This window comes from Triturus cristatus, chromosome 1_1 (genome assembly GCF_964204655.1).
Source record: "Triturus cristatus chromosome 1_1, aTriCri1.1, whole genome shotgun sequence".
Classification (NCBI taxonomy): Eukaryota; Metazoa; Chordata; class Amphibia; order Caudata; family Salamandridae; genus Triturus; species Triturus cristatus.
Window position 1 is genome coordinate 211,470,363 of NC_140579.1, and position 8,646 is coordinate 211,479,008.

Here is an 8,646-nt window from a genome sequence, read left to right on the forward strand (position 1 = left end):
AACCAAAGATAGCATTTAACCGCGAGGTTCATAATGCACTTAAGAGTATATGGTATGACGATATCTGGAAACAGTAGAAGGAAGTTGTTCCGACCACTGCAGACAGGCTCAGCTCATGCCAGAGCACCATCTCACATGGAACCAAGCACTCTGCCTTCAGGATTGTTAAGGCCTGCTGTAGGAGTGACTTATAGGTTACCAGGTGTCCCATTTAAGGTTAGGTATAGGTATACTACACCTAAGTAAGAGGTGATTACACCAACTTACCCCAGCTGAGTGATCAGCCAGTTGTGTCAAATCGTTAGGCCAAGCCTGGGGTGGCATAATACATGCTGCAGCCCTTGGCAGGCCTTGGGTACACCAATGCCCTGGGTACCTAGTGTACACTGGTACAGGGGCTGACAGGGTGATCCACTTCCAATTGGTTATGCACCTAGGGTGCATAGTTTTAATTTAGTAGAGAGAACAGCAGGCTGGGGGTCTGATTGGCAGGCCCACAGCCTCAATATGTCAAAAACCAGTGAAGCAAAAAGCAAAAATTTGGGGTGACCATAGGATAGCAGACCCTACTCTCCTACACCGGGGTCTTGAGATTTTTAATAGCAAAAAGAAAAACGTAAAGTGTAAGTTACACTGTGAAACATCCATCATGAAAGCCACTTGTAAAAGAAAATGCATTGCTGACTAATTCCAGTGAGGTTAGAAATCATGCGATGTTCCTGGCCTAAAAAAAAAAATTTGCGTAAAATATTTTCAAACGCAGTCTTTCATGCTGCCCTATCATAACTACGACAGTAAGACAATTGACCTATATATAACTAGCCAGAGCCACACAAAATAATAACCATTTCGAGAGATCAGCTTTCCGATATACAAATCTCGAAACTATTATTCTTTTATATAATGGACAATACGGCAGAAGTCGTACTTCGACATTCTATAAAACGAAGGCAGATAAAGAATAAATACACAGTTTGAAGCTTTATTTTAACGCACAACTCGTGTTACGAACTTTACATTTGTTTTCAGAACACAAATTTTTAAATAAAGTTGGATTTTTTTTGCAGATTATATAGCGCGAATTCGACCCAGAGGTACACGAGTACCGGTTACGTTACACAAGGGCACATTCATTTTATTTAATTTTTTGGGTAGGCACGGAGAGATTAAGTTATCTGCCCAGAAACAAAGGATGTGGACGCGACCCCGAGGCTCTAACCTTGGTTTCTAGCACCTAAGTCGGCAGCTCTAGACGACAGACCACATCCTCTCCAGTGACAACGATTGCGTCTCAAATATATAAAGAACTAGGGAGGAAAACATGGCTGCAATTTCCAATATGAATCATAAAAGTAGTAACAGTATGTATAAATTAAGCTTTCAATGTAGTTTTCCTAATCAAAGCAAACATATATATCGAGTATGTAGCCCACACATGCCAATAGTGCATATTTAGTCCGAAGACGCCCAGATTTTGAGATATCCCCAATTTAATTGTTAATGAATTTAACTAAGTAGGAAAATGTTACGGGTCTGTAACTCCCGCTCTCAGTAGCCCGTAACGTTGGCAGAGTAAAGGTTAAGTACCTGTGAAGAGATTCCAGTCGCTGCACTCTACACTGTCACAGTTGAAAGCGCCCTCCGAGTCTGAGTGGGGGGGGGGGGGGGGGGGGGGGAGGTGCATGACGAGGCGTAGGAAGACGAAAGACATGGCTCATTCAAGACGGACGAGCCTCAAGCTCTCCCCCGGTATAACTCATCCGCTCCAAATCCAGACTCTGCAAGTCGCTCCCCTTCAACCACCATGCTTGCTCAGACCAACAAGCTGTTACACTGTGAAGCGCGTTCACAGACCAGAATCGGCTTGTGCACAGACCCCAATCGCTGCGCGTGCCCCGGTCTGTCTCCCTTGGGAGTCAACACGGCAACAATAGTAGTCTCGTTGGCGGGAGCGCTTCGCGCTGCAACGCCAGCGAGACCTAAAAATAATCATCCCCGCAATGCAGGCACTCTTGCACCATGGTGCAAAGGTGCCTGCATTGGCGCACGGCAGCCCATTGTGCGCCGGCACAGGTGAAAAGGACAGGGATGTGCTATCTCAGATATAGGGCATTCCTGCCCTTTTCTTTTGCCCTAGGGAAGCGCAGCAGGAAGGCCCTGAATATTTTTCAACTCCAGTTTCTAAATGCACTTTTAGGGAACCTTAGTAATGAAACTTTCGCTTTTTAGATCTCCTACATTTAATAATGTCTTAAGCTGTCTTTCTGTAAGTTTGTTACCTGTGGTTTATACTATGAATAAATAACTGTACCCCCACTCTGAAATGGAATTCATATTAATATGGTTGATGATTGAAATGTTTGTCTTTTTAAAACTGCTCAAATAAAATAAAAAGTTAAAAAATAAATACCAACATAACATATCTCGAAGGTAAATATACATAGTTAAATATAGATTTACTAAGCTTAACATAAGCTCATGTCTGCACACAACTCTACTTAATTGTTGCTGCTCTTCCCATTTCATGTTCCGCTCCGATCACAGAACACCTTTCCAGAAGACAGCGGAAACTCCAACATGGTCCATGCCGCATGAGCACCCAGCCACACAATACAAGTAAGGGCCCTGAACAAATAGTAACAAGCATTGGCATAGCCAATAGGTCTCGCTTTTGGGACCCTATAAGGATGTTTACTTTTGCTATAATCCCAGCACGTAAAGTGCAGGTGCCGCGATTATAGCAAAAGTAAAGATGTTTTTATCTATTTCTTTTGCTATAATCGCAGCACCCGCACTTCACTTTTAATGTTAAAAGTAAAACGCGGGTGCCGCGATTATAGCAAAAGTAAAGAAATAGAAAAAAAACATTATAGCACAAGCATTGGCCGCGCGGAATGCACAGATGGGGGCTGCAGCGGGAAAGAGGGGCGGAGGGAGTCTTGTGCGCGCTGCGCAGGAAAGCACTTACTGAGCCATGACGGCTTAATGAGATAAGAAAGGCAGATGGCTGCGCGCGTACATGCACGCAAGCTTTAGGCCACGAAAAGCTTGTGGGTAGCACTTTTTTTTTAACCCCTACTAAAAGTCGAGCAAGCAGCGCATGCGCTGCTCTAGGCTCGACCTAAAAATCACTATATTACAGATGCCAAACTTCTCTTGAGAATACTTCCAAGTGGTACTTCTGGGTGGCACTGTAGAGCTTCCCTTAGCAGATACATGTAAAAATGTCACTCCAAACTTTTCAGACCAACACAACCGGGGTATTTCAAAGCAATTGCTTTGTTGGAAAGGGACAGGTGGGGCACAGTACAATTCAAAGGAGAAAATTAAACATTCAACAAGTCTCCTGGTGCCATCATTGACAATGTGATATCAAACGTGGACCCTACTCGCCAAGGAACATCAAGGTTGTGCAAGGAGTGACAATGATTTAGAGTTGAGATACGCTGAAAAATGTGATGACTACAAAGCCAGGGCGGCTCCTCCATTAGGGCAGAGGAACGTCACCCCACTGCTTTCACGCAGTGCGAGAAGCAGAAACAAAAAATGGTAAGCAAGAAAGCAGAACGCAGGGGTTAGGTATGCCTGTTTGGGGGCAGGCAGGTGGGTCGGGGAGGAGTGGCTTGCCCACTGTTGTGGGCCCCGACTGTTTGACCAAACCAGGAACGATAAATTCCTAGGCAATATTTATATATATTATATCTTGTTCTGTATGTCTTAAGAAAAAAGTATAACAGCAAAGTAATACAAAAGTACAAAATGTATTTTATAGTACAATGTTCATTATAATACATAAAAAAAAAATCAATAATATTGTTTATCGACATGTAATTTGTATCATCATCACTTATAAATTAAAAACATCTCATTACTATACAGAAGCAATCTAAAAAAGCAATCAAGTGGCAGAACAATAAATCTTCGACGCGCGCTTCGGCGTAAAACACGCCTTCATCATGAAAAGCCACAAACCCTGAAATTAATGAAAGATATACTGAACAACAGTGTGTGTTGGTCATTACATTGCATATTAATTTAAGACATATCGTGCATTACATTATTCAAATGACACACTTAGATTGAATACATAGATCAACTTAGTATACCTTCATTTTTCACTTAAGATAGCATTCTAGATAACAAAAGAAGGGCGCTTTAGTCAAGTATAAAGAGGATGGGGTTGGAAAAAGAGAGATAGTAGGAAAAAGAGATAGTAAGAGCAAAGCATCCCGTTTTGACTTTCATATAACACCCAGAGCGGTAGATAAATAATTCTACAGTGCTTACTTTAAATCTACGAACAGGTGGTTACTGCGACATTGATTGATGTAATCTGGTTAATGATGGTGTTTTACATGGAACCTGCGGATTTATAACAAATCTGCATTTAAACTGAATGACATACTTCTAATCAGATACATAATTTTCCGTGATGTGATGTATGTATTAAAAAAGGGGGACATCATATTGTTACCTTTTATTGTCCAATATTGTTCATATAGTGTGTCATCATGATCAACACTTATTGAAGTCTGCTATCGATTCTCAATGGATATTGTAGATGGCAACCTTTAGGGTGTTTAAAAATCGGTGAGTAAAAGACCTAAAGTTATATTATATCATTTGGACAACAGAATCTAATAGTTGCCTATGTATGTTAAGCTAAACCATATTACCTGGTATTTTAGTCAATGATCATCTGGTTAAAAACCAGATATATCGACCAACATTGATGGCGGTGTGTTGATGGGCAACATACTTTCCTATAAAGCCAAAAATAAAACAATTCATGTCTTACTTGTATTAAATGATATAATATATTGTTCTGGACAGGTCTTAGTTTAATTTCCGAATTTAGCATAAACAGATTCAGCATATGCATCGATCGCAGGACTTGTGCAACGAAACTCAACGGTCCTATACTGCTTATTTAATGGTTGGTGGAACCGCTAGTTTTTAAATTAGTCTCATTTTGTAAAGATACCCCGTTTATATAGGAACTCAATGAAAACATGAGCTTCAATATGGGTTTTTTTATGTGCTGTTTTTACAAGGTTTTTGTTAAGGAAAGGACAGATACCTATTGGAAGACATGGGCTGCTCTAAAATCTCATAAGTCACTATTGATGTCGGGCTTACCTTCACGGTGTACTGGATAGACCAAAAGCGCCGTACCGACAGGTTCTGGGCTTCAAGGTTGCTGCAGAAATGGTAGGAATCGTGACTAGGTTCGCGATCTATTATATATAGAGTGAACTTTTACCTTTATCGCGACACTTGTTTGGCGCCCTAATGACGTCGTCACGCAACGTGAAACGGTACACCAATCAGGTACAGATAAGTTCAATTTCCTGCTTGCGCTAGTGGAAAAAAGCTAGACCGTCAACCCATGCGCTAGTGGAAAAAAGCTAGACCGTCAACCCACTAAGGGTGTATGTCAATGTCTAAATGTGTATTTTATAGTGTCATCGGTTCCTTTCTTTACTAATCTGGTCTCGGACATATCGCTATGCATGAAAAGATATATGTTTTTTAATGGAATAATCAAATTAAACGTTTATTCCTGAACAGTCATACCTGTAATATTGGGTAAAAATGTTTTCGAATATATTTATCACGTAAGTGCAAATAATGAAGGTGCATGTAGCTATAAAGCATTTAAGGACGGTAAATAGTAACTACTATTAGATAATCGCATTTTCCCATGGTAATTCTGTACTTTTGTATTACTTTGCTGTTATACTTAATTTTTTCTTAGGACAAACAGAACAAGATATATTATATATAAATATTGCCTAGGAATTTATCGTTCATTGTATATTACCCTGTCCTAGGAATTATATTTCCATTTTATCAGGGGGTCCTTGTTACTCACATGATGTTTGACCAAACCAGTCATGCGCACTCAACATTTTCTCTATGTAGCCTGCATGCAGCCTACATAGAGAAAATGGCCTTCCTACAGACGCCAGGCTGGGTGCTGTCCGCACCAATCACAATGCTGCCACTGCAGCATTGTGATTGGCTTAAGGGGAGGGAGCATGCCTGTTCCTGTTCAGGAGCAGAAAAAAAACCAAACGCGGGACCCGGCCCAGGAGCAGAGGTGGCGTGGGACCCGGTCAGGTAAGTTTAAAAAAAAAAAGTATTTGGTCTGTGAGCTAGAAACATATTTTCATTAAGAGAGCATTTCAGGAACATACCAGAATCCATAAAAACCAAGACAAAGGCAAATGTCAGTCATGGTAGGCGAGGTTGGGGCTCACACTTCAGAAAGCCACCTTACTAATGCCAGGCCTGGCGAAAACAGTGCCATTGCAAGCGGCCTATGGGGGAGGAGCATCGCCCCACTGCTTTTAAGCAGTGCGAGGAGGAAGAAACATAAAATGATAATAACTTCGATTTGTTTATGTTTCCTGCCTCTTTTGCAGGCGGGCGTGTGGGCGGGGCTGCTCTGCTCTCGGAGCAGGGCAGGGGAGGAGTGGTTTGCCCACTCCAAAATGCGCAATGACTGTTTGGTCGGCCCTCTCAGGCCACCCAAACAAGTCATGCGCACTTTCCCTGTTCTCCATGTAGGCTGCGTTACAGCCTGCATGGAGAACATGCCCACCCCTCTAGCCCCTGGTTGACCACTCCAATCACAAGGCTGCATTGCAGAGTTGTGATTGGTCAGGTGAGTCTGGGTGCTTACCAATCACAATGCTGCATTGCAGCGTTGTGATTGGTCAGTGGGGCCTGGCTGCTTCCTGATCCAAGACGAGGAGAGCAGGAACAGCACAGGACCCGGCGGCAAGGTAAGTTTTTTTTCCCCTTGTATTGAGCACCCCAAGCCCCCCACTCAGCCCAGGCGACTTCCCCCACCGTGACATCACCCCAACATAGCCCCCCCACGATATACCCCTCTGGCCCTGCCACCCGCGAGCCATGCCGCCTGCCCGTCGCAACTGATTCTATTTTAAAATATCACCTTTCCATGTAAAGCATTAAGATCTAACTACTATTGTCACTGTGGCCTGTACATTGGTGATTGATACCTGGTCCAAATCAAATAGAAAGCACAAATACAGCACTCTCACAAGTACAACTGGATGCGTCCCTCGGGGTCAATTACACTTTTTAGACTGTGCGAATTTCTGCCGAATACAGAATATTTACAAAATGTGTCTTGTGCAAATTTAGCAAAAAAATGTGCAATCAGGGGATTTTACAGAGGATTGCTTTGAAATCCATTTTTCTGCAGTGACATTGACCTTCAGGGAAAAAAATGAAAGCCTATTAACTGCAAACAAGCAGTAAGTGGAGCACAGTACTAACCTCTGTGATTAGATCAGGTTATATCGAATGTTTTTACACAAGAAATCCCACATGGATTTTGCTGGCATATAGTGTGCTTGTAATGGACACTCTGGCTTCAAGTTACTACAACATACTTATCTAACTTCAGTTTATCTGGGGCAGAGTTATGTACCTTACAGACGTCCATATCACCCAACCCTGTTACCATAATACATGTCAAAATGAGAGCCTGATATTAGCAATGGTAAAATAATGAGAACTGATAACAGCAAGGACATATTCAACAAGAGCGTGCAAGATAAGTTAAAAGAAGAAAAAAAGAAAAACATGCTGCCGCCTAAGCATGGCGGGAATATAATTGCAATAAAGAATTAAATTAAATATAGCTGCCAGTGATGGTCTGCAACTTTATTGAATGCAGGATAGCATTTATTAAAGTTCCAACATGGTCGCCAAATTTAGCAGTAAAACAATGATCCATTACCAATCCAAGATGGCCACTCAAATCAAATCAACTTTATTCGGTGGGAAAACTCTCACCATAAAAGGATACAATTATAAAACATTTCTATATATACATATTCATCTCTAGTTCATACAAATACAGAAAAAGTAAATTATGAAGTACATTTTAAAATAGTTGAAATCCATAAGGAAGTCATTGCACCCCTTTTTTGCTAAGTACAATAATACATTATAAGCTAGTCAAGGAGCATTACATTCATCTTAGGGGGGAAAGTGCTGGTGCATAAAGGTGCAAGGTTATAGCCAAAGTGCAAAGTGTCACATCTTTATAAAAGACAGATCAAAATTATTAAATTCATATATTTATATTATCAATAAAAGTAATTGAACAAAGACATTGTTTCATTTCTTCTTACATCTTAATCGATTTCCTGCACTTAAAAATATTTTTTTTAAAAGTTGTTACAGAGGCTATCACAAATACTGTCTCTAGCTGTTGTAAGGACATGAAGGCTGGGCGGCATTGCCTCATACCAAATGATTTTAACACAGGGATAATCCACAATTTCCTCTGCACTGAATAAAATTTACAAAAGAGTACCACATGAATGGTTAATTGTCCTGAAATATCATCACATGGGCAATTACACAATTATTTTGAACAATCATTAACATCAGGGAAGCTTATTAATCTATGCAGAATACCTAGACGAAATCGCATCAATAAAAATTGATCATAGTCACATGTTATCAGGTCTAGGTATGGTTGCAATCTAAAAGATGTTAATATGAGGTTATGTGCCTGCACCGTTGTTTTATTCATTTCTACACATAACCTCTGTTCGCTCAAAAAACTTACACTCTTTTTTGAGATCCTTCCTTGTTATC

The 8,646-nt window shown here is 41.0% G+C and overlaps 1 protein-coding gene across 7 annotated transcripts in view; it reads right to left on the reverse strand.

Moving 5' to 3' along the window:
* Positions 1-5,283, reverse strand: part of CDK18 (cyclin dependent kinase 18) — a 1,155,230-nt gene extending 1,149,947 nt beyond the window's left edge. For 3 of the 7 annotated variants that reach the window (XM_085624143.1, XM_085624144.1, XM_085624135.1), the window contains exon 1: positions 5,140-5,274. The gene's annotated coding sequence lies outside the window, so the exon portion shown is untranslated. Of the gene's footprint in view, positions 1-4,287; positions 4,363-5,139 lie in introns of all 7 variants that reach the window. The other 4 variants (XM_085624136.1, XM_085624140.1, XM_085624142.1 and 1 more) reach the window with 2 other exon arrangements.
* Between the last annotated feature and the right edge of the window lie 3,363 nt (positions 5,284-8,646).